Below are 19,970 nucleotides of genomic sequence, written 5' to 3' on the forward strand. Positions count from 1 at the left end.
ATCCTTAATTTAATCACATCTGCAAAATCCCCTTTGTCACATGAGGTCAGATTCACAGGTTCTGGGGCTTAGGATGTGGCTATCTTTTGGGGGCTATTTTTCAGCCTACAACACCAAGGAACTGAACCTGTGCCAGCAGCCTGCTCCCCTCAGCTGGAGGCTCTGTGTGACACGCCTCATTTCCTTCCAAGCATCCTCTTTTTGACACCTCCCCAACCAGGGCAGTCTGATTCCACCAAAGGATAGTGGGAGGGGTCTGGCTATGGAAGGCCTGCTGCTGGAAGCAGTGAGTCCTGAGAGGGTGTGATATCCAGCTGCCAGGAAGGCTTAAGCAGGCTGGGAAGACTTTGAAATCCAGGAATGCCTGCCCCCTCTTTGCTCCACCTCTGGACGCTCCTCATCTTTCAAGGCTCGGCTGCCCCAGCTCAGGCAGAACAGCTGCTCCTCTCTGGCCTCCACCATGCTTACTGGCACCTCCACTGGCGTATGCCCCAGTGCTGCATGCATCTGTCGTGGCACATCTGCACCTCCCTAGCTATGAGGATAGGTCTTTCTCATTTTCTCACCCCTTTGATGCCTAGCATGGGGTCTTCTCCCCTGGAGAGCAGAGGCCCTGTCTGCTTCCAGTCAATCAAATAAATGCTTGCAGAACTGGGTCATGCTGTGCCAATCCATGACTCCAAAGGAGAAGGATAGAAGTGCAACATGGCAGCTCAGTGCCCTGGCTGTTCATGTGAATCTGGCAAGGCCCCCACCTACACTGCCATCAGTCTAGTTTGGCAACTGGTTAAGGGGCATGCTGCTGCTCCTGCAGGTCCACCTGCTTGCTCTCCCTGGCTCTGGGCAACTCCCCAGTCTGTTCCAGTTTGCCTTTTCCCAGCCCCAGGTACCTTCCAACGTTCTCCCATTTTCCCTACTTTTCAGAATAGTTTATATGCTCTCTATTGTCTCTCAGAGTCAGTTCTCTCTGGCTTCTGCTCATTTATCCCACTGAAACGGCCCTAACTAGGGTCGTCAGCAACTTCCATGCCACCCAATCCGAAAGCATCTCTCAAAAGACACTGGCCAGAGCAGGGCTTCCCACTCCGGTACCCACCCCTGAGGCTTCTTGGCCTCTCTTCATAAGAACATTCTCTGGCCCTGGACTGAACTTGGCCCCTATGTGGGTCAGACTGGAGTTCCAGCGGCATTAACACCACAGAAGCAACCCTCCACCAACAAGGGGTGAGAATTGGTGGATAAATACCCTTGCTTCCTCGCCCCTCTATGGGACAGTTCTGAGGCATGTTCCCTATGTCAGCAGGTCCACACCAGGACTGGGCCCAATGGCCCACAGCAGTAGCCTACTCATTAACACACCTTGATCGACTTCCCTCTCCATCCTGTCTCACTTCCCTACTCCCTCACCTGCTTCCTGCGATCATCCCTCAAGCAAATGGCTTCACCCAAATCCTTGTTAAAAGGCCTGTTTTGGGAAAACCAAACTAAGGCAACAGATCATGTTACTGTCCTCATCACCCACTAGAAAAGACCAGGCTCCTTCACTCAGTCTTCAAGGCCCTTGATGATCCCGGCCCATGACTGCCTTTTCTGCACCATTTCTCACCCTTTCCACCCTCAACCTTCATCCTCTGGCTGCACTGAGCTGCTCGTGGTCACCAGCACCACCCACAGCAGCTGTGTTCCCCCCACACTCTGGCTTCTGCCCTCTTCCTAGAATGCCCTTCTGCCCTCTCTTGCGCTTCTGCTTTAAGTTCAGCCTGGCGTTTCATCTTGGAAGCCTTCCTTTGAGAGTATGGAGGTCAACCCTTGGCTGCCTGCCCCACCCCAACAGGAGCATTACTGTGAAGTCAGCTGCAAGGATGGAGTGGGCATTGGTCCAAGAGCAGCCCCATCGGGCCCAGGGAGGCCTTGCCCTGTAGGCAGTCCCCCAGGCCCTGCAGGCGGTCAGGAAGCACCTGCCCCTTGCCCAGTGGTATGCTGAAGTCCACTTGCACTGGCTTGAAAGAACTGAACGCATGCATCTCTTCCCAATTCTGCATTCAGTGACGTCATGTTGGCAGCTTGAAATCAGTCATGGCGAGAGTATTTACACCATGGAAATTGGCAGATGGTACAAATCAAGGATTTTGTTTTCTTCAGAGAGCCACCACTGCCTTTGCCCCCACAGCCTGTGGCTCCCTGGTATAATGAAACCCTGAGTATGTGTGGGGGGTTATAGCACAGGTTCCAGCTCGAGTTCCCCTCAAGAGGCAGGGCAGAATCAGCTTGAGGGAGGGGTGTCACTTGGGCAGCATGGTGCCAAGATGGATGTGGACAGGAACCAGGTACCAGAGAGCACGGGGTAAGGTGGAAACTAGAGCAGGGAGGAGCTAGAGCTGGAAGACAAGGGCCAGGAGGGTGTGTGAGTCTGTATGTGTGTGTGTCTGTGTTTGTGTGTGTCTGTGTGTATCAGGGTGTGTGTGGGTCTGAGTGTGTGTCTGTCCGTGTGTGTAGAGAAGAGAGATTCCAAAAGAAACAGAGACCAAGAGAAACAGAAAGAGACAGCAAGGAAGAGACAAAGAGAGAAGAGAAGGATAGAAAGAATGGAGAGAGAACACAAACACACAGAAACACAGAGGAAGGGAAGACCTGGTGAGGCAAGGCAGATAGAGACAGAGGTAGAAACGGAGAGGAAGAAAGCTTGAGAAATGGAAGGGAAGACAGAGACACGAACAGACCCCAGTGACAAGAGCGAAAACTGGGAAATGATGAGCAAAGACCGCAGCAGCAGAAGAGGGCGGGAGGGCCCAGAAGGGTACGCGGCGCAGGCCTAGTGATGGGAACACTGCTCACAGCGTGTGGGGGCAGCTTGAAGAGAGGCCCAGAGAACAAGGTCTTCTGCGCCCACCCCAGCCACCATGTGAATACCTGCTTAGGTGTCAATCAACTACCTGATTCAAAGATGCAAATATTTGATTGCTTCTTCAATTTCGGCACTAAATCCCTCCATAATTCAATAATGCATTGCCCAATTACTCACACGACAAGCGATTTTAAATTGAGTAAAAAAATATTTAGGGGGCTGGCCCCATGCCCGAGTGGTTAAGTTCACGAGCTCCACTGCAGGCGGCCCAGTGTTTCGTTGGTTTGAATCCTGGGCACGAACATGGCACTGCTCATCAAACCATGCTGAGGCAGTGTCCCACATGCCACAACTAGAAGGACCCACAACGAAGAATATACAACTATGTACCGGGGGGCTTTGGGGAGAAAAAATAAAAAATAAAAAATAAAAAATTTAGGCAATTAAATTGCTAAGTGATTTGATTGTTTCTGGAAGAAATTCCCTCCTGATGCTCCCTTGAGTTTTTCATTCTTCCTTCTTAAATCAACCTGTGGAAGGGACATGCTGGTCTAGGGGTCCACTTGGTGGCTCTCCCCAGGTGAATTCAGCAAATCCTAGAGGTTAGCATCCCCGGAATCAAGCCCTGCCCCTTGCCCAGTGGTGTGTTGAAGTCAGCTTGTACTGGCTTGAAAAAAAAAGGTGCACATCTTTTCCCAATTCTGCATGCAGCAGTGTCATATTGGTAGCTTGAAATTGGTCACCAGGGGAGTGTTACACCCTGGAAATTGTCAGCTGCTACAAACCAGGGCTTTTTTCCTTCGGGTGAGTTCCTTCGCTCACCTCCGCCATCCCCACCATGAATCTGTGGCTCCAGGGTTGTTGAAGCCAGAGCATGCCTGTGGGTTTGCCGCTTTTGCTCCAGGTTCCGGCTGTGGTCCTCCCTCAAGGGGCAGCGCAGAAGCTGTTTGAGGGGCAGTCAAGGGGCCAGCATGGTGCCTAGATGGACGTGCCGGGGCCCGTCCTGCAGCCCTGTGCCTCCCATCAAGGCAGTGTGGTCTGGGGCTAAGAGCACCAGCCTGAACGTCAGGTGAGCTTAGATAACCCTGAGTGTCAGTCAGGAAAACCCAGGCCCAGCAAAGGAAGTGGCTGGCTCTCAGTCACCAGCAGCGTGGATGGGATGGGCCAGGCAGGTCTCCTGGGCTCCAGGTTGTGGCCTCTCTGCAGCCTAAGCTGCTCAGACTCAGAGTCCCAGAAGGTCGGTCGTGCTACTTCTCCATGTAACAAGTTTTGTTGTTATTTATATCTCTCACTGCCTTCTCAGGAAGCTAAGTCCTCATGCCTAGTGGCCATTTGAGCTGCCCACCCTGAAGGATTTGAGTAGGCACATTGGGGCGGTGGGCAGCAGGGAGGTGGGAGACCTATGTGGGGAGAAGGATGGAGAGAGGCTGGAGAGAAATGTCAAAAGAGCATTTCAAGTGTTGCTTGTGGGCAGGCTGGGCAGACGCACAGACCTCGCATAGGAAGGCAGGAACTCACCTCTCTGTCCTCTGGGAGCGGATTGCTTGGGAAAACCAAGCCCGAGGCATATCCAGAACGGCTGCCTCAATTTCCTCTTGTGAGGAAGAAGAGGGATGTCCTGGCCCACAAGGAGGGGCCCTGAGGTCAAGTACCTCAAAGGGGCAGACCTAACCCCTAGCCCCATCCAGGACAGACCTGCAGTGCAGAGAGACAGCTCCTTGGATCTGAGCAGTGCCGTGTGTCGGACTAGAGAGCCCCAGCATTCCCAAGCTGGAATGGCTCATAGACCAACGTCATATACACGAAGAAGACACCCACAGGCCTAGAAGATTCTCCTCCGCAAGCCCTGTCCTCTGTCCCACCAGCCTGGGGATATGGTCAGGCCTTCCTTTCCTCAAGAGACCCTAACCAGCCGTGGTTCCATGCACAGAGATCCGACTCTGAGGCCGAGGAGCCAGGCCAGGCAGCTGGGCACCTCATTCATTCTCTCTCTCTTTCCTCCCCCGCAATCAGGGCCCTCACTCCCAACAGCAAACAGCTAAATATAGTCTCTTATTCCTTGACTCCTAGAAACTGGCCACAAACTGTCCATCAACATTTATTTCTCAGCTCAGTCGTTCTAGCCATGAGCCAGCCACTGCTCCTGGAACTTCACTGGGCTGCTCTTAAGCCCATCTTTGCTGGGGTCTGCATGTGAGGAAAACCCAACTTCGAGAAGGCAGCTTTAGGAGGTGTGAAACGGACAGGGGCTTTGGAATCAGAGAGACTAGGGTTCAAATCTTAACTTCCCCGCTGCCAACCTGTGTGACCTCAGATGAGTTACTTAACCTCTCATAACCTCATCATCCTCATCTGTATAATGGGACTAATATTGCGTGGCTCACATGACTTTTGGGATACTCAACCAGGATAATAAGTGTAAAGCTTCTAGTAAATACCTGGCACAGAGGGAGGCCTGGAAAAGTGTTCATTCCCCTCCCTTTGCACAAAGTCATTCTTTGCCTGTCCCACAGTGAGACAGAAACTAGAATTATAGTGTCTGCCCAGAAAATGGTTTCAGTGAGATCTGTAAAGCCAGTGGCTTGTTATGGACAGAGTGTCTGTCCCTATGGCCGGACTCTGATCTTCCTCTTTGACACTGCGAGGCTATCAGATGTGCTTCCTGGGAGGATCAGATACACATACAGATACCAACACACACACACACACACGAGGGCATGTGCACATCTATCAGCTCAGGGTGCAGGCACACAGGCCACAGGCTCACTGAGGCAGGAGGAGTGGGCAGGAAGCGTGCAGTCCTGCCCTGCCCACCCACCTGCCTCTCTGCTCTCCCCCCTGGGCCGGCCTGGCCTCCAGGTATGTGAAGAGGCTTTGGTGCCCTCTGGTGACAACCGTGTTGCCTACAGCCCACATCCAACCTCACTAGCGCCTGTGTAGCCCTGGGTGCCTGGGCAACTCCCCTCCCCCCAGTGCAGGGAGAGGGAAACCAGAGGGAGGTGAGAAAGGAGGTGGGGGACAAAGAGAGAAGGGAAGACTAGCACCCAGGTCCCTTCTACCCTCAAAGCCACCAGGGTGGAGGATCCGGCTATGTGGCCACTCCGCCGGCAGCAGCAGCTGTTTACAGGGAATCACCTCGGATGCTCATGCCCACCCTCTGGAGGCCTCCCGGCGACACAGCCAGGAGTTCCCCCAGGAGTTTCTCAGGCTCTGGCCGTGATGCCTGTGAGTCCTCATGATGGAACTGCACCCCGGGCCAGGGAGACTTCGCTACTTTCTCGGGAAATATCAAGGCCCAGATGTGCAATCCTGGGGGCAGGAGAACTCCATGGTAAACGTGGACTTGGGAGCCAGAGAGACCTGAGCAGAGTGCCGGTACTGCCCCTCTCTAGCCACGTGACCTTGGGTTCCTAACCTCTCCACGCCTCTGCATCCTCATCCTCAAAATGGATGGAAATAATTCAGTTGCTGTGAGGATTAAGTGAAAATTCATGCAGAGCACAACCCAGGGCTTGGCCCATAGTAAGTGCACAATAAATGCCAGTTGTTATTAGTGCTGTTGTCTCCCTGGGCTTCAGGAAGGGTGAAGGGCACAGTGTCATCATCAGAACCTCTGCAGCTTACATGGTACCCTGGCAGCTGGAGGGATGGTTGGGGTCGTCAGAGCCCTGTCTTTGCAGAAGGTCACAGTGTCAGACTGTCCAATTCCTGCCAGGAACACCAGTCGTGACTGCCTGACGCTTTCTCCTGGGTTGGCCCTTCCCTGTTCCTCTGCGGAGCTGCCCTCACTGGGCCAGGCTGACAGTCCAGGGTGTGCATCCGGCCTGACCTGGCCAGTGATGCCCTCCTATGGTATTTTTAGACTTCACGCCACTGAGAGTCAGTTCTCTCTGGTGGCAGAACCTCCAAGTGACAACACTTGGAAGCTGTCAGGGGCCATATTTTCTGTCTTACGGACAAAACCAGTGTACAGTGAGAGGAAAGAATGAAGCTGACCGGTAGCAGGAAGTAAGAACGAGGACTTGCTGCTGTGGCTTGCAGACCCCTGGTTCCAGATGTCACTCATGCCCACCTGCATCACAGTCCCTCCTGTGATTCAACTTTGGACTCTGACTGAGATTCTGTGAGATACTCCAGGATCCTTCAAATAAATCCCTATGATTTCACTTAAACTTTTGCTTAAGCTAGTGTGAGTTGGGCTTCTGTCATTTGCAAGCAAAAGGACAAGGACTTGTTCCTGGATCCCTTTGGTCCCCTGCCAAGGGTCTCTCTCCATCTTCACTCACAGATGCTTACATCCCACACTTTGCACATCCCCTACCCCTGTAAAGTTCCAAAGCTGGGTTTTTTATGCTTTTGCTTTTAAGGAAGATTTTTCTCAAGTGCAACACATTTATTGTAGAGTCTCAGTGTGTTGGTATAAATACAATGTGGTTTCTAACAATTTTCCATCAGTCATCCCTTTTCCCGCTAGGCGGCAGGCTCTTACTGACTGATTCCTTGGCTGCATCGCACAACTCCCTACATTTTCATCTATTAGAATGGTCTCGGTTTAGTAATCAAGACTAGCTCCTGTTCCTCTCTGCCAGTCATCCCCACCTCTGCTCACAGAGCTGTAAGCCCCAGCTGCATGGCCCAGAGGGAGGGGGCGTCCGGCTCAACCCCTAGCCCCTCTCTTCTAGGGATCTCTTGGATTGGGGGGCCAAGAAAGGGATGTGGAAGCAAATCTCACAAGATGGTCCTCTCTTGGGTGGATTGGTACTGCTTCTCTGGCTATTCTGACCCATCCTGTTCTAAAGCTGCCTCCCTCTAGAGGGCCCGTACATTCTTTGAAGCCCTAAAGCCCTAGCAGCCCTGGGGGCGGGGCACCAGCACGGCAGCTTGAGCCCAGCTCCCTCAAAGTGCTCTCTCTCCACCCGCCATCTGTCTCTTTCCCTACCCAGCGGCTCCAAGGTATACCTCAGAGACTTCAGATTAAGCAGACACCCACCTGGGGGATGACATGCTTGTCTGGCTTTATAAGAAATTCCCGGTGGCCTCAGGGAGGAACAGCACTCCCCTTCTCCCTTGGAGAGGGGAGCGAGCAGCCTCTGCCAGAAACACTGCCTCCCACCCCAGGGCAAATGACTCTCCCCCACCCCTGCTCCTCTCACATTCACTTGGGAGGCTGTGGTGGTGGATGAGAGAAGAGCCAGTCCAGCCCCAAGCAAGCCCTGCAGAAGGGAGGCAGCCCCAACTCCCGGCTGCTCACTGACACCTCTCTGGATGTAGGGACACAGGGTCACTAGTGTCTTCCATACTCAGTTTTGGGTCTTAGCTACATTCCAGAACAGGAGGAAAAGTCCCATGCAACATCCTGTCACGCTGGCGCAGGGCTCTCCTCGCCCACAAATCCCAGCTGAATTGATCAAAAGAATATAAAAGAAGGGAAAGCCTGCATCAGCCTGGAAGCCAGAGAAGGCACATTCCCATGCCAGGGATGGTGGGGATCTGTGGAGAATGTGCAAGACGCAGATTGAAGGGCGACCCCAAGGGCTGATTCACAACTCCAGTTTCTGAGAAAGCCAAACTTGACCATGCAAAGTAAGTAGATGAGATCCTGGCAGTATTTGCCTACTGCCCCCTAATTGGCAGGGCAGGTGGTAGGACATGGGGCTTGCAGAGAATATGTTGTTTGAAAGCCCTCTTAGTGCCAAGGGTCAACAACTTTTGGAAGGAGCTGACTGGGAGGCTTTGGGGTACACATGGTTGCTAGGCCAAGCAGACAATTTGGAGTGGGGAGCTCCTCCATGAATTGGTTTCCTCCGATACCACATTTCTCCTTTCCTGACAGGGTGGGTACAAGCCTTGACATGGCTGCATCAATCACCTAGAGGAGCAGCCTGCAAATGTCTGGCCCTGGTACAGAGGCAAGGCTCCCTACTAGGCCTGCCCTCTAGCCAGCTCCCTCCCCTTTCCCCAACTAGATCCTTGAGCTAGTAATGGCACTGGCATTTCACTGGAAGTGAAATGACACTTGAGTAGACAAAGAGGAACAGGACACACACACCCTACAGCCAGCTGGACCCACAGGTCAACTGTGGTGACAAGTGGGGGGACATATGTCACAGGCAATTTGTGTTCACAGCCAACTGGTGATGTGGGTTTGCATTAACCAGTCCTTCTGCCTCAAACATGACAAGACAATTGGAAAACATCCAGGTGGATGGTGAGCTAGAGAGAATCCGCTCTTTTCCCCTTGTTTTGGAGAAAACCACAAGAGTTTATGAAACACTCTTTTTTTTTTTTTTTGAAATAGTCATCAACAATTTAATTGAACTAGAAAAAAATGTATAATAAAGAACTCTTCCCAATGAGAAATCATGAAATATAACAATAAAAATTCCATTTAGTGAGAAAATGAGTATATTCAAGTGTTTAAGCTAAACTGATTTATGGTTAATTATCGAATTCTAACCAAGAGATTCTGCATTTTTTTGTATTATTTATCAAAATTACCTAATAAATGTTACACTCTGAGATAAACAGACCACAGAAAGTTTTTGGAGTCCTATGAAATACAATAAAGAGTGATTTTATTTTGTTAGTTATTTGGGATGACAATTTCTTTCAAAAGGGGGAGCTAACAAGCGAGCAAGGCAAATCTGGCCTCAGACCCCAAGGAGCTTTATAAGCACTTCACACTTTATGTGGTTTGCTATACACATTTCATCAAGATCTTTTCCTTTTTTTCTAATTACCCATAGTCCTCTCATTCAGGACTTTCCTATATTTAAAAATATAACATGACTGGGGCCGGCCCAGTGGCGCAGTGGTTAAGTGCGCATGTTCCACTTTGGCAGCCCAGGGTTCACCAGTTCAGATCCCAGGAGTGACAGCAAACACACACCCACCCCCACACACACGCGAACAAACACACTTGCAAATACACACAGCCTTTGAAAAGATTCTGTGCCATGAAGGGAAAAGAACGTGCCCTCCAAGAGCAGAGAAAAAGAATTCCTTTGAAAAATATTGATCACTGGGGCTGGCCCCGTGGCCGAGTGGTTAAGTTCGCGCGCTCCGCTGCAGGCGGCCCAGTGTTTCGTTGGTTCGAATCCTGGGCGCGGACATGGCACTGCTCATCAGACCACGCTGAGGCAGCGTCTCACATGCCACAACTAGAAGGACCCACAACAAAGAATATACAACTATGTACTGGGGGGCTTTGGGGAGAAAAAGGAAAAAATAAAATCTTAAAAAAAAGAAAAAGAAAAATATTGATCACGGGAACATAAGTAACTTCCAGACCACATCTGCTCTGTACTCACATCATTTAACTAAGATGTGAACTCTAAGAAAGGAGAGTTGAAAAACAAGATGGGAAGGATTAAATGAGAAGGTGGCTGGCTGAGAGGCAAGTGGAAATCAAAAGTAAATCCTAGAAGAGAAAGAAAGGCCACAAAGGAACTAAACATGCAGCAGCAGAGTTTAAAATTGCATTATGATGGTAAAGAACAGAATTGAAACCACAGAAGACTGAATCTGTACATGTGGAGGATAGATATGAGAAGTTCTCTGAGAATGCAGAGGAAAAGCCAAAAGAAAGGATAAAAACAAAGGGAGATACTGTAATGGACATCAAGGCCCAAAGAAGAAACTAAACAAATGAAACAAAAGCAGGAATGAAAGAAAACGACAACACCCCTAGGCTGCTGAAAAGCCTGAGCCTGTACATTTAAAAGTTCCTTTTCATCTAAGTCAAATGAATAAAAAGTAACAAATATTTAGAAATGCCACACAGGATTTTGTCGAGTTTAAGGGTAAAGAAATAATCCTACAAGCACTTGTGCAAAGAGAAAATGGGAGAAACACCTACAATATTTCCGAAAATGCATAATCGTAAGCAAGATTCCACAGAAGGGTGGGAAGGACTTATATTGGAGAAAAAACTTTCTGTCATAAAACAAAATTGGAAAATGCTGAATGAAGCAAAACAAGACGAAATCCTGTACTGAGGCTTTCCAGGGCTTTCAAAGTGTTCATATATGTTGCTAAATTGGTGACATTAGCAAGCAAGTTTTCCAGGTTTATTAGACAATGGAAAGCCTCCTCCACCGACGGTGCAGTCAGGCAAGTGCTCAGTGGAACACACCTCAGGAGCCACTCTTCTACAGGATTTGGAGAGATCACAGATGTGACCTGAAATGTCAACAGTCTGCCAGGTGCATTCACGCATGAAGACAACAGAAGAAGACGCTCCTACATGCTAGAACTTAGCACACATGCCATGCGCGGCTCTACCTTTCATGGGGAAAAAATGCTAAGAGTGCATCTCTCAGCAAACAGGGAAGAATCAAAATAAGCAACAGCATAGTAAACGAAAAGATCAGCGTGGGGAAGTTGCTGTAGAAAAGACCTGGATGTGAGTACGAAAAACCTGTTAGACACAGGCTTTTGTAGATGTCAGTCAGGGTCCAGTCATGAGACAGAAACCACACCCTAAACCACATCCTTCCCTTCCTGGTCCTGTGGTCCAGGGGGCTGACCCCCCGCAAACCACATTCATCCCCCAGGCTTCCCGGTCCTCCAGCTTCTGATTGGGTTCTGACAATAGGAGGAAGGAGGTGTGGGCAGGAGACCCAAGGACGGGAGGAGAGAAGCATTTGTGAATCCTTCCTGCTCCCTCCCCGCTTTAGTGCCCTCTCGCTGGCAGAAGCAGTGTCTCCAACCTCAGCTCTTGCCTGGACCTATTCTCCAAGGCTCCAGCTCTCTCTGGGCTGCAGTCACGCTGGTTCTTCCTCCATCCTTGCAGCCCTGGAGATGGTCCTGGCTCCTGGTTATTGCTGGTCTCTTGGTGCCTTGCCATCCCTTGTTTGTTCACTTCACCTTATCCACACTTCTATAAGCAGTCCCTTCATTCATTAAAGTCTGTCTATTTAAACCATCTTGGGTGAATGTTTCTTGCCAGGACACTGACTCACACACTTCCCAAATTTTTTTTGGAGAACCTGAAAAACGCTGATACTAAAACCTGATAAATGGCACAAAGAAAAATGGAATGAATGAATGAGTCATACACTAGTCTCATTTATATAGATGTAAAACCCTAATAAAAATTTAATCAGATCAAGTCCAAAGTAAGCCCAACAATATATTAAAAGAATACCCCAGGAGCACACATTCCTGGAATGCATGGATGATGCTAGATCAAAACTGCAGTAACCTGATTAACCACAGCAAGAGGTCAAAAAAAAAGACCATTTTACATGCTGAATAGATGTTCAGTAAATTTCAACATCCATTCCTGATATTCTTTAAAAAAGCTCCAGTGCACTGGAAATTGAGGTATACTTATTTCACTTGATAAAAGAAAATTAGCTCTCAAACCCACAGCCAACCCCAAAAGAGTGAAATGCAAGAAGCATTCCCATTAAATATGGGAACAAGACAAAGATTTCTACTATCTTGTTATTCATCACGGTTCTAAATCCTAGCTAATGCAAAATATAGAAAAAAATATTAAAAGAGAAAAAATTATAATTATTTATAAATAGGATTGTCTTCTTAGAAAAACTAGGAAAAGAAATACAAAACTATCAGAAGAGTTTAGTAAAGTGGCCAGTTATAACTACAGAAAAGTTACTACCTTTTCCATTTTCTAATAACCTGTTAGAAAATGTGATGCAAAAAAACAAACAAAAGATGATGATGTATTAGTTATCCATTGCTTCATAACTAATACCCCAAAACTTAGTGGTTTAAAACAACAACATTTATTATCCTACAGTTTCTGGGAGGCAGGACTCTGGGTGTGGCTTAGCTGGGTTCTCTGTCTCAGGGTCTCTCACGAGGCTACAATCAACGTGTTGGCCAAGGCTGCGGTCTCATCTGAAGATTCAGCTGAGGAAGCCCACTCACACTGTTGTTGGCAGGATTCAGTTCCCCCCAGAGCGGCAGGCTGAGGGCCTCAGTTCCTTGCTACTTGTTAGCCAGGAGCCACCCTCAGTTCCTTGCCACTCGGGATTCCCATAAGGCAGCTCACAACACGACAGCTGGTTTCATGAGAGCAGGCAAGTGACAGGGTGAGAGAGAAAGACAGACATCACAGTTTCTTATAACCTAATCTCAGAAGCAATATTCTATCACTTTTGGCCACATTTTATTCATTAGAAGTGAGTCACTAGGTCCAGCCCACATACAAGGGGAGAAGAGTACACGAGTGACGATCAGGCATCATGCAGAGCCATTTCAGAAGCTGCCCATCACAGATGCCATTGCTATGTTTCATGAAAAGAAGCACCAAACACATATATTCACCCATAAAATAAAATTTCACTTAAGAACAACAATAAAAAAGACTTTAATAATACGAGAGGAGGCAGCCCTGCGGCCAAGTGGTTAAGTTTGTACGCTCTGCTTCGGCGGCCCAGGGTTTTGCCAGTTCGGATCCTGGGTGCCGATATGGCACCGTTCGTCAGGCCATGTTGAGGTGGCATCCCACATGCCACAACTAGAAGACCCACAACTAAAACATACAACTATGTACTGGGGAGATTTGGGGAGAAAAAGCAGGAAAAAAAAAGAAGATTGGCAACAGTTGTTAGCTCAGGTGCCAATCTGAAAATAATAAAATGATGATAATAATAATAATAATAATAGGAGCTACACGATGTTCCTGGATGGAAACACTCTGTGCTGCAAAGAACTTGATTATCACTACATTAATCTATAAATTTAATCCAATTCTAATTGCCAGAGGAATTTTTTGTTTTGTTTTTGTCTAAAAAAAAAAAAATCTAGAGTTCATCTAAGTGACAACAGCAAAAAATAACCTTTTTAAAAATAAAGGGGATTTGTCACAATTATTAAAATAGGTCAATATCAGTGTGAAAATGATCTGATAGGCCAATAGAACAGGACAGAAAGCCCTGTCAAATACACAAAGGTATTCAGCATATGATAAAATGGCCTTTCAGATCTTTGGGAAATGATGAATTCGTTTGTGATTCAGGCTGGGGTAGCTGCTTAATTTGTTTCAAAGTTATCTTCTTACCTCTCACCACTCGTGAAGATAAAGTAGATTAAAGAGTTAAATAAAAATGTGAAATGAAATCATAAAATCATGGAAGAAATTTTAACTGAAAATGTATATATTTTTAATGAAGGCAAAGGTCACACAACAGTAAAGTCTGAGATCATGAAGGACAAACTAAGAATTTGACAGCTTAAAAATGAAGCACTTCAGGGGCTGGCCCTGTGGCCGAGTGGTTAAGTTCGCGCGCTCCGCTGCAGGCGGCCCAGTGTTTCGTTGGTTCGAATCCTGGGCGCGGACATGGCACTGTTCATCAAACCATGCTGAGGCAGCGTTCCACATGCCACAACTAGAAGGACCCACAACGAAGAATATACAACTATGTACCGGGGGGCTTTGGGGAGAAAAAGGAAAAAGAATAAAAAAAATCTTTAAAAAAAAAAAATGAAGCACTTCAGTACATTAGGAAAGTATAAAAATACTGATGCAAATGAAAACTTTAAAAATTAGTTGCACATGTGACAAAGAGTGACATATGAAAAGGTGCTAAATATCCTGCATCTCATGAATCAGTACCAAATAGATGAATGTTACAATAGAAAAGAGTCAAAGAATATGAAAAGGAAACCCACCATTCATTCACTCAACAAATATTCATTGAGCACCTCTTACGTGCCAGACACAGTTCTGGGTACTTGGGATGCGGCTTAAACAGGACACAGGTCCCTGCCCTCGCGGAGTGTACATTCTAGCGGAGAGAGACAGACACTAAACAAAGAAGGAAATTATGCAGCATTTTAGAAGGTGATAAGTACTATGGTAAAAGAAAAAGAGAAGTACGGGGATCAGGAGTGAGGGATAAGATGGCAACATTTGAGCAAAGCCTCGAACAAGGTCAGGGAGCTGGCCCTGCAGAGTGCAGAATGGGGAGCCAGTGTGGCTGGAGCAGGGAGAGTGAGGGCCCAAATGGTGAGGACCCTGGATGCCATTAAGAGGACTTTGGCTTTTATTTTGAGTGAAATGGGAACTACTGCTGGATTTTAAGCACAAGAGTGAAAAGTTGACTCATGTCTTAAAATGGTCATTCTGGCTATTATTTTAGAATAGACTTCTTGTGTACAAAGGGAGAAGCAGGAAAACCACGTGGGAGGTCAACAAACACCAGATAAAATGCTCACTCTCACAGGTAATCAAAAATACTCACCTAAGAGATGTGTTAACATAGTTTAAACTGTTCAATATTCATGGCTCTTTTAAGAAGATAGTACCCAGGGTTGACAAGAGCAAGGGCACTCTGGGCAGGTAAATGGAGACCACTTTTCTGGGAGTAGCTGGGTAATTTGTGCCCAAATCTTGGGAACATTCAAACTCTTTTACCAGAAATCCAAATTTCAATAAATAACTCGAAGGGACTGATAATGACTGACACTTATTGAGTGTTTGTATGCACCAGGCTCTGTACTAAATACACCCCATATGTCACCACATTTAAATCCGTATGATTATTCCCATTTTACAGAAAGAAAAAAGGCACATTGAGTCACACAGCTCACAAATGAGGGCAGGAACCAAACCCAGGCACTCTGAGGCTGCTACATAGCAGAGGTTTATGTTCAAGGGTGCTCACTACAGCATCATTTACAAGAGTGAAGAAAATAAAATGAAACCAACAAAAGGCCGTTAACAATTTCTGACTTATCCATATAACTCAGTCATCAAAAATCTGGTTGAAGAAAAATAGTTTTAGACGTAGCCAGGTGCTGACCCAGGCAGAGCTCGAGGAGCTCCCGTTAGAAGCTGCCAGCGGCCGCGATGGTCCAGGGCTTGATCCGGGCGGTAGTTCCAAAGGTATATTCACTTTGCGATCATTCAGCAAGCTGTACGCTTTAGATCTGCGTACTTTTCTGTGTGTATGTTATAGTAAAAATTTTTAAGTTATTTCAAAAAATTTAAGTTGCCAGATGCTTCTCCTCCTAGTGGAACACAAAAAATCTGTGGAGTGGGTCTTCTGGGCCCCTCTTAGTTATGTAGGCATAAGGTTGGTAGCCACCACTTGCTCCACAGGCAGTTTGCTACCAACCTTTTGGAATCAGAGAAAGCCTGATCCTTCTGACACTACAGGAAGTGGCCGGCCTCCTGGGAAGACAGAAACTAAGGCAACCCTCACCACTCCACCTTCCTATCTCAATCTCAAGTTGGGGTTGAGATTCCCCAACTTAGATCTGAGCTTATCCTACCAGAGCAAAATGGAAGACCTGACTATAGGTTCAGGATCCAGGTCCAGCCTTGAAGGAGATGAGGTTTTAATCAGGGAGGGGCTGAGCCTGAGCCTAAGCCAGCCCCACATGGCCCCAAACAGAGGGCTCTGGGGGAACAGTCTTGAGCACCTCCTTATCTGGGCAGGGGGAGCTCCTGTGATCAACATGAAGCCTAAAAAGAGAACTAGGTTACGGCAGTTACCCTGACATGGGAAAATGTTCGCCATATATTATTACACAAACAAGCAGGTTAGAAAACAACATATGCAATATGGCCTCAATTTTTTTCTTTTTTTGGTGAGGAAGATTTGCTCTGAGCTAACATCCGTTGCCAATCTTCCTCCACTCTGTATGTGGGTTGCCGCCACAACATGGCTTGACGGGTGGTATGGGTCCTTGCCTGAAATCCAAACCTGCAAACCCCAGCTGCACACTGGACCCAGCCCCACACCACAGAACCTGGCCCTCACTTTTTTTTAATGAGGGGGAAAAAAGTCTGGAAGAGTGATTTTCTCTAGATTAGAGAACGAGTTTTGCAAATATCTCATCTCCACTCCTCTTTCATCACTTTGTGGGCCCTTCTTTTTCCAGACCCCAGGTGGGCAAAACTGAACTCCTCAAGGACTCCTGGGAGTAGGGGTGGGGGTGGGAGTTACAGCCACCGAAGTACAGGAAATACCATCAGTAAGGAGCCTTACTTTGTCCAGTCTTGTGGCACAGAATAGGAGCTTAATCCACACCCATGACCAGCATTTATCTCACCCAGAACCGCCTTCAGATCAACACTCTGTAGAATCCCAAGTGTCAGACTTAGCGCCTCAGAAGTTCACCGAAGCACAAAGTCACAGGGCAGAACCATGTCCTGGCACAGCAGCCCTGTCCCCAGCCCTTGGGCAGTCACGGCTGTCAGCAATGGCTCCAAGGGCCCTGCTCCCTCCATCACCCACCTCCGCCCTCGCCCCAGACCACCAGCTGTTCTGCAGCTCCACTGCCTCCTCCACAGAGGGATGTAAGCACGCTGCATGCGTCCTGCAGAAAGAAAGCCACCTCACAAAGGTGAAACAAGGATAGAGTCAGAGGGGGACAGGGATGGACGGATAGACAGACAGACAACAAGACTGAGGGAAAGAGAACTGTCAGAGGTCACAGAGTCAGTGGCACGTCTTCCCCTCCCCTCGGGACTCATCACTCTGTACTTGTCCGCTCACGTGTGTCACCCTCACTGGACTCAAACACTCTAGGGACTAGACAGGTCTGGTTTCTCTCTGTAACGCCCGCAGCCAGCACAGGGCCTGGCGTTCACCAGGGGAACACGCTGAGTGAATGAGTGAGTGAAAGAATAATTGGGGAAACATCAGCAGACAGAGACAGAGCCAGAGAGAGAGATGGGAAAGAGCAGAAACGGAGCGAGACAGAGAAAACGAATGAATGAGTGGGGAGGGGTTATTGAAAAAAGAAACAAAAAAGCTAGGGAAACCCAGAAAATGAAAGTTAACGACACAGAGGCAGGAAAACAAAATCTGAGAGAGCTAGAGAAAGAGAGAAAGGAGAGCCTTCCCTTGGCCTTGCCAGGTCCTTATTAGTCAGAACCATTGGGTTTCCGCCTCAGTTTCCCTGCTAGTTCTCCAGGCTGAAGCCCAAAGGACTAGCGCCCTGCTTGGTCTTGCCAGTTCCCTCTGTTGGGCCGGGGACTCTGTTACAGCCTTTTCCACATTGCATGCTGGCTGAGGTCCAGCCCCTAAATTTGACATTGGGGGCCCTCCCACTCAGGCCCCAGCCAACAGCTTTGGCAAAATCCCTCCACCAAGAAGACCCCTGGGATGAGACCCCTTCTCCTCCTGCTGCAGTAATGTTCCTCCCCTGCCTCCACCAGCTCTGGGCCCGGGTTGGAGGGGTGGGAACAGGGAATGTGACCATTCAGCAGGCCCCAGAGCCGCGCCTGCCTCTTGGGAGGGGGACAACGTCAGGAAGGGGAGAAGCTGGCTGGGCTGTGGGCCAAGGGGGCTTCCGGCCTCCATGAGGCTTGCCTTGATGCCCAGACTGTTATATCAGCTCTGGTATTTCCAATTCCCCAGGGAACCATGGGGGAAGGGGCCTGGAGAGCTAGAAGGGTAAACAGAGTGGGAGGTGGTCAGGACCACTGAATCCCCCTGGGTCCTAGAGAAGGGTGGGTTCCTTCCCTCCCCTCACCCAACTGTCCCTCAGAAAGGCTCTGACCTCACCTCCCCCACTTCCAGGCTTCTCTGGAGTTCCAGCCCTGAAGAGAGACATGTCCAAACCAAAGGGCCCCAGCCCCCTCCACGGCTGCCTGGGCTCTGGGGACTGAAGCCCCCCTGCCTCCCCGAAAATTGCACCAGATGTGGCTGCAGGGGAGGGGTGGGCGCAGGCCCAGCTGGCAGTGGTCAGTTGGTGGTCCTCTCCCTGCGGAGTCAGCGTGTTCTATGCCAGCTCGCCAGGCCTCCTCACTCAGCACTTCCTCCAGCCCACTTTCCAGAGGCTGTGGCTGGGGCCCCGCACAGTCCCATGCTGGCGGCTAGGGCTTCCTCTCCCCATTCAGCACAAATCCCATCAACCGCCTTTCCTAAACGGCCCACCCAGGTGTCCCGGCCTAGGCTCAGGAGCCAGTGATCACGGGGAAGAGGGAGAGTCCCAGCCCTGCCCCGAGTGGGAGACTAAGGGCAGGGGTTCCCCGGAGCCTGCCTCATCCCTTCCCCCCAACCACATTCTGCCCCACAGCCAGCCTCCTGGTCCTTTCCTCTGCAAAGCAGAGAGGCATCTCCCCTCCAGTCCCTTCTCTGCTCCCCATCCCTCTGCTGGTCATGCCTGACGCCTCCTTGCTCCCTCATGGATTTTCCAGAGCCTGGAGGTCTGTCACAGGGTCACCAGTCCCAGGCTGCTCCATGGGAGGCCCAGCAACAGAGCAGCTCAGCCCAGAGCTGCACACAGAGTAGGCACTTAATAAAGACATGCACTATCAACAAGCCCTTTCGCCTCCGAGGTCCCTTGAGACTGTCATAGGGACAGGGCCTAGAGAGGAGCTGCCCACCACACCCCTCACCTCCAGACATCTCAGGCCTGGCCCAGCCCAGCCTGGTGACTCAAAGCCCTCATTGACCCAAGCTCTGCACTCTCTGCAGCCTGCAGGTCTCTCTCAGGCCCTGCTCTGCAGGTTTCAATCGAAGGGTGCCAGGACGCCTCCAGCTCCTGAGGCAAGGCCTTGCCCTTTGTGCAGAGAGGTGGAACCAGGCAGGCTCCCCTGGGATCACAGAGCTGCGGGCCCTGTCAGCCACCTCAGGAGACCCAGACTGGAAGAGAGAAAGAGGTTGAGGGAGGAACTGGAGAGGAGGGAAGAGGACAGGCTCAGGAGAGGTGCTCAGCCCTGCATAAGGTTTACCCTGAGCAAGGAAGGATGCTGAAGACAGACAAAAACAGGAAAGGAACAGAGAAAACGGGGAGGGGAACATCCTTGGGAGATGAACCCCTCCCTTCCCTACCAGTCCAGAGGAAAGAAAGAAAACAGTGGCCACATGCCTGGCACTGTGCTGGGTACTTTTCATAATCCTCTCATTTCATCCTCCCAAATATGCCACTAGAAAGGTATTACCCCTAGGTTACAGACGAGACTCTGAAGCTCTGAGAGCTTAACAGGCTTCCCTGGGGAGTGGCTGGGGGCCAGGCCAGGACCCTGGCTCAGTCATCTGGGGACCCCAGGTCCCCAATCTCAGTAGAGATGGCTTGCAGGGCTGCAGCCCTGGCCCGCGGAGCCTGTGCAGAGGCCCAAGCTATGTTCAGAGCAGAGTTTATTCAAACAGAGCCCAACAGGAAACTTGGCTCCTCTGACTCACTCTGATTC

Source organism: Equus quagga, chromosome 2, assembly GCF_021613505.1.
Source record: "Equus quagga isolate Etosha38 chromosome 2, UCLA_HA_Equagga_1.0, whole genome shotgun sequence".
Lineage (NCBI taxonomy): Eukaryota > Metazoa > Chordata > Mammalia > Perissodactyla > Equidae > Equus > Equus quagga.